Consider the following 6,557-nt stretch of genomic DNA (forward strand, 5'->3'; position numbering starts at 1 on the left):
TGTAAACATGTTTACAATTCATTCAATGTTTTCTAAGCAATAAAATGCACCTTTCTGAGATACACAGTGTTCATTGAAATTACCATTTGAACTTCAAAGAGCTTGTTTGTATTAATCGTCTTTTACCCACAAAATTTGTAAAGGACATTTATTTTAGAAATTTCATTTGTTACCGTATCTTTAATATGGAATGTTTTACTTGTTTATATGCTATAAGAATTTGGTTATACTCATTCAATCTATGAAATGAATTCATTAGGCTTATGGAAATTAATCTAAAATTTCAGGACTTAATAGTTTTAATGTTTATTAATTCTACCTTTATAAATATGATGTTAAATCTCTTATGAGTAAGAAAGCAGCCTTGGTTTTCTCCTTCAAAGCCTATTTTGCTGTAAATATTAACTTTGGAAAATTTAATTCCCCACCGAAATCAAAATACTGTTCCTTTTACAATGTCATGCGAAAAAATTCGTCTCATCATTAAAGCCTGTACTTTATGTGGTCTGATCCCAAAGTGGTTTTAGTTACTGCATCTGTTGTGAGAGCTAGGGCTTCCAAAGCAGAGGGAAATACATTGCATGAGGAGGCATCTACTCCAGTACTTTTGAAGGTGTGGTGCCCTAAGCAAGCAGCAGCTCCTGTTGACTTGTCAGAAGTGCAAGTTTTGGAACCTTGCTTCAGATCTACTGAATCAGATGGTGATTCTGACTCACATTAGAGTTGAATTACCATTTCTCTGCTCCATTTATAAGTCAGCACCCTTCCCCATCTTTGACAAATGGGCTTCTCGTGTTCCATGACTTTTCTCTCATTTTATCTAACTTCTCCTTTAAAACATTCCTAGCCACTCACATAACCAAAATAATGATTTCCTCAAGACTTGAGGAAATAAACAGTAGCTTCTCCACAAAAATATCTTTGACTCCATTTCACCTGCATTTTATAAAGACAAGGTGGCTACATCAAATATATGCACATAAAAACCTAAATGATGAAAAACCTTCCTAAAGACATTTTTATTTTTCTTAGTTTACAGCCAAGATATCAGCATCTTATGAGCGTCATACGCCAAAAGATTTGGCAATGAAACAAATTCATTTCCCAGAGTGTTTTCATTCGATACACTTAAAAAGCACCACAGGAAAAGAACAGAAGTGCCTATGTGAGCACATTTCCTCAGTAGCTGATGTTAATGTTTAATTCGCTTCTGGGACAGAATGATGACAAATATGAATCTCTAATTAAGTAGACACACAGCTGCTTTTAATATTGTACAATTAAGATCTTGTCAACAAAATATGATTAGAGTAGTCTCTTTCTGAGAGAAACATAACAAAAAAAATTAGAGAAAACAATGAATATGTCTGAACGTGGTGAAACAGTGTGGTGTGGCTGAAAAAACTGAATACCTGATATAATATCATATATTTATTTGTGTGAAAAGAATGTGAATCCATGACTGTGGGGATGTTGTCTCTCTAGTTCAGACTAGCCTTGTGCTTAATTTTTGCAACTATAAACACTTCTTAGATGAATATATAAAACAAACACACAAACTGGGCATCAGAGATCTATGTAAATCTTGTTTTGTTCTTTTTCTTTTTTTTTTTTTTTGTCTTTTTTGTGACTGGCTACACCACGCTCAGCCAGTGAGTGCACCGGCCATCCCTATATAGGATCCGAACCCACGGCGGGACCGTTGCTGCTGCTCCCAAGGGCCACTCTCTCCCGAGTGCGCCACGGGCTCGGCCCATCTATGTAAATCTTAAACAGTATTTCTTGTGAGGGTCTCAGTTTCTTCATTTCTGAAGAGAAGTGAAGACAAGTGAGAGACTAATACACACATGTACAATGGCCAGATCACATATAAAAACAGAATTCTTTTATTTACTTATTTACTTTTTCTAATTTTAATTTTAATTAATTTATTTTTTAATTTTGTTTTATTTTGTCAATATACAATGTGGTTGATTATTGTGGCCCATTACCAAATCTTCCCTCTCCCCGCTCCCTCCAAACAACCTCATATCTGTTAGCTTATACTATCAACTTCAAGGAATTGTAATTGTTGTGTCTTCTTCCCTCCCCCCAGTTGTTTGTGTATTTATTTATTTATTTATTTATTTTTAGCTCCCACAAATAAGTGAGAACATGTGATATTTCTCTTTCTGTGCCTGACTCGTTTCACTTAGTACAATTCTCCCTAGGTCCATCCATGTTGTTGCAAATGGCAGTATTTCATTCTTTTTCATAGCAGAGTAGTATTCCATTGTGTAGATATATCACAGTTTCCATATCCACTCATCTGATAATGGACATTTGGGCTGGTTCCAACTCTTAGCTATTGTAAAGAGTGCTTCAATGACCATTGGAGAACAAGTCTACCTTTGACTTCATGATTTCCATTCCTCTGGGTATATTCCCAGCAGTGGGATAGCTGGGTCATATGGTAGATCTATCTGTAATTGCTTCAGGAACCTCCATACCATTTTCAATAGAGGCTGCACCATTTTGCAGTCCCAACAACAGTGTATGAGAGTTCCTTTTTCTCCAAAACCTCACCAGCATTTATTATTCACAGTCTTTGGATATTAGCCATCCTAACTGGGGTGAGATGATATCTCAGTGTGGTTTTGATTTGCATTTCCCGAATGCTGAGTGATGTTGAGCATTTTTTCATGTGTCTGTTGGCCATTCATATATCTTCCTTTGAGAAATGCATATTTAGTTCTTTTGCCCATTATTTAATTGGGTTACTTCGGTTTTTTTGTTGTAAAATTGTTTCATTTCCTTGTGTATTCTGGATATTAATCCTTTGTCAGATATATATTTTGCAAATATTTTCTCTCACTCTGTTGGTTGTCTTTTAACTCTGTTAATTGTTTCTTTTGCTGTGCAGAAGCTTTTTAGCTTGATATATAATTCCATTTATTTATTTCTCCTTTGGTTGCCCATGCTTTTGGGGTCATATTTGTGGAGTCTGTGCCCAGTCCTACTTCCTGAATTGTTTCTCCTAAGTTTTCTTTAAGAAGTTTTATTGTTTCAGAGTGTATATTTAATTATTTAATACATTTTGAGTTGATTTTACTATATGGTGAGAGGAATAGGTCTAGTTTAGTTCTCCTGTATATGGATATCCAGTTATCCCAGCACCATTTGCTAAAGAAGTAGTCTCTTCTCCAGTGTATAGGCTTGGTGCCTTTGTCAAAGATTAGATGGCTGTAGGTATGTGGGTTGATTTCTGGATTCTCTATTCTATTCTATTGATCAGTGTGTCTGCTTTTATGCCAGAACCATGCTGCTTTTGTTATTATAGCTGTATCGTATAGTTTAAAGTCAGGTAGTATTTTGCCTCCAGCTTTATTTATTTTGCTCAGAATTGCCTTGGCTATGCGTGGTCTATTGTTATTTCATATAAATGTATGGATAGTTTTTTTCTATTTCTGAGAAAAATGTCAATGGAATTTTGATGGGGATTGCATTGAATTTGTATATCACTTTGGGTAGTATGGACATTTTCACAATGTTGGTTCTTCCAATCCAAGAGCGTAGGATATCTTTCCATATTCTTGTGTCCTCTGTAATCTCTCTCAGCAGTGTTTTGTAGTTCTCATTATACAGATTTTTCACATCCTTGGTGAATTCAACTCCTAAGTATTTTATTTTTTTGGTGGCTATTGTAAATGGGCAAGCTTTCTTGATTTCTCTTTCTGCAGGTTCACTATTGGAGAATAGGAATGTTACTGATTTTTGTGTGTTGATTTGTATCCTTCAACTTTTCTGAAATCATTTATCAACTCCAAGAGTTTTTTTGTGGAGGTTTTAGGCAGATATATATATAATGATCATACCATCTGAAAACAGTGACTGTTTGACTTCACTTCATCTTTTCCAGTCTGGATGCCCTTTATTACCTTCTCTTCTCTGATTGCTCTGGCTAGTACTTCCAACACTATGTTGAATAGGAGTGGTGAGAGTGGGCATCCTTGTCTAGTTCCTGTTCTTAAAGGAAAAGCTTTCAGTTTTCCCCATTCAGGATGATATTGGCAGTGGGTTTCTCATATGTGGCTTTAATTATGTTGAAATAATTTCCATCTATACCTAACTTGTAGGGAATATCATGAATGAATGTTGAATTTTATCAAATGCCTTTTCAGCACCTATAGAGATGATCATATGGCCCTTGTGTTTGACTTGATTGATATGGTGTATCACATTTATTGATTTGCGTATGTTGAACCAAACTTGCATCCCTGGGATGAATCCCACTTGATCATGGTATATAAGTTTGCATATGTGTTGCTGTATTCTGTTAGCTAGTATTTAATTGAGGATCTTTGCATCTATATTCATTAAGGATATTGGCCTGTAGTTTTCATTTTTAGTTGTATCTTTATGTGGTTTTGGTATTAGAGTGATGTTTGCTTCATATAATGAGTTTGGGAGAGTTGCCTCTCCTTCAGTCTTTTGGAATAGTTTGTAGTGAATTGGTGTCAATTCCACTTTGAATGTTTTGTAGAATTCTGCTGTGAATCCATCTGGTCCTGGGCTTTTCTTTGTTGGGAGCCTTCTGATAACAGCTTCAATCTCTTTTATTGTTATTGGTCTGTTCAGATTTTCTATATCTTCTTAGCTCAGTTTTGGTAGTTTGTGTCCAGAAATTTTAAATTTCCTCCAGATTTTCAAATTTGTTGGTATATACTTGATTATAGTAGTCTCTAATGATTCCTTGTATTTTGGAGGTATAAGTTTTAATATCACCTTTTAAATTTCTCATTTTTGTTATTTGGGTCTTCCCTCTTCTTCTTTTAGTTAGCCTGGCTAATGGTTTGTCAATTTTATATGTCTTTTCAGGAAAACAACTATTTGATTCATTGATCATTTGTATCAGTTTTGGGGTTTCAATTTCATTAAGTTCTGCTCTGATCTGAATGATTTCTTTCCATCTGCTAATGAATGATTCCTTGTATTTCAGATGTATCAGTTGTAATATTGCCTTTTCATTTCTAATTTTTGTTATTTGGATCTTTTCTCTTCTTTTTTTAGTTAGCCATGCTAATGGTTTGTCAATTTTATTTATCTTTTGAAAAAACCAACTTTTTGATTCATTGATTTTTTTTTTTTGGTTTCTATTTCATTAAGTTCTGCTCTGATCTTAATGATTTCTTTCTGTCTGCTAACTTTGGGTTTGGATTATTCTTGTTTTTCTAGATCTTTGAGGTGAAGTATTAGGTTGTTCACTTGCCATCTTCCCATTCTTCTGAAGTAAGCATTTAATGCAATAAATTTCACCCTTAGTACTGCTTTTGCAGTATCCCATAGGTTTTGGTATGATGTATCATTATTTTCATTAGTTTCAATAAATTTTTTGATTTCCTGTTTGATTTCTTCTTGAACCCATATGTCATTAAGTAGAATGCTGTTTAATTTTCCATGTGTTTGTATAGTTTCCAGAATTTCATTTGTTACTGATTTCTAATTTTAATCCATTGTGGTCAGAGAAAATACATGGGAGAATTCCAATTTTTTCTTATTTGTTGAGACTTGATTTGTGACCTAAGATGTGATCTGTCGTGGAGTATGATCCATGTGCTGATGAGAAGAATGAATATTCTGAAGTTGTTGGATGGAATGTTCTGTAGATATCTGCCAAGTCCAATTGGTCTAGAGTATTGTTTAGGTATTATGTTCCTCTGCTGATTCTTTCCCTAGATGATCTGTCCAATATTGGTAGTGGGGTGTTCAGGTCCCCTGCTATTATGGTATTAGTGTCTATTTCCTTCTTTAGGTCTAACAGAGTTTGGTTTAGAAATCTGGCTGCTCCAACATTGGGTGCATATATATTTATGATTGCTATGTCTTCTTGAAGGATCGATCCTTTTATCCTTATGTAGTGGCCCTCATTATCTCTTTTTATGGTAAATTTTTTAGTTTAAAGTGTATTTTATCAGATATGAGAATAACTACTCCAGCTCGTTTTTTTTTTTTTTCCTTTTTGTCTTTTTTCATGACTGGCAACGGATCACAACCCTCAGTGTTGCGCCCGTACCGGACCGGGACCGGCAACGGGATTGCAACCCTTGGTGTTGCGCCCGCACTTTGCTCAGCCAGTGAGTGGCCGGTCTGCTTGTGGGATCTGAACCCTCGGCGGGAGCGCCGCCGCACTCCCAAGCAGCGCACTGTAGCAGTGTGCCACCGGGCCGGGCCCTCCAGCTCGTTTTTCATTTCTGTTTGTATGGTAAATCTTTTTCCATCCTTTCACTCTTAGTCTATGTGAGTCTTTATAGGTGAGGTGGGTCTCTTGAAGGCAGCATATAGTTGGGTCCTCCTTTTTAATCCAGTCAGACAGTCTGTGTCTTTTGATTGGGGAATTTAATCCTTTTACATTAAGAGTTGTTATTGAAAAGTGTGGATTTACTCCTAGCATTTTATTGATTTTTGTTTGGATGTTTAGGTGTCTTTCGTTCCTTTCTTTTTGTTTGTTTGTTTTCTATTCATGAATGCCATTTTTATTTTACTAGTGGGTTTTGATTTTTCTTGGGTTTTTATGGCAG

This window comes from Galeopterus variegatus, unplaced genomic scaffold (assembly GCF_000696425.1).
Source record: "Galeopterus variegatus unplaced genomic scaffold, G_variegatus-3.0.2 Scaffold2781, whole genome shotgun sequence".
In the NCBI taxonomy this organism is placed as follows: domain Eukaryota; kingdom Metazoa; phylum Chordata; class Mammalia; order Dermoptera; family Cynocephalidae; genus Galeopterus; species Galeopterus variegatus.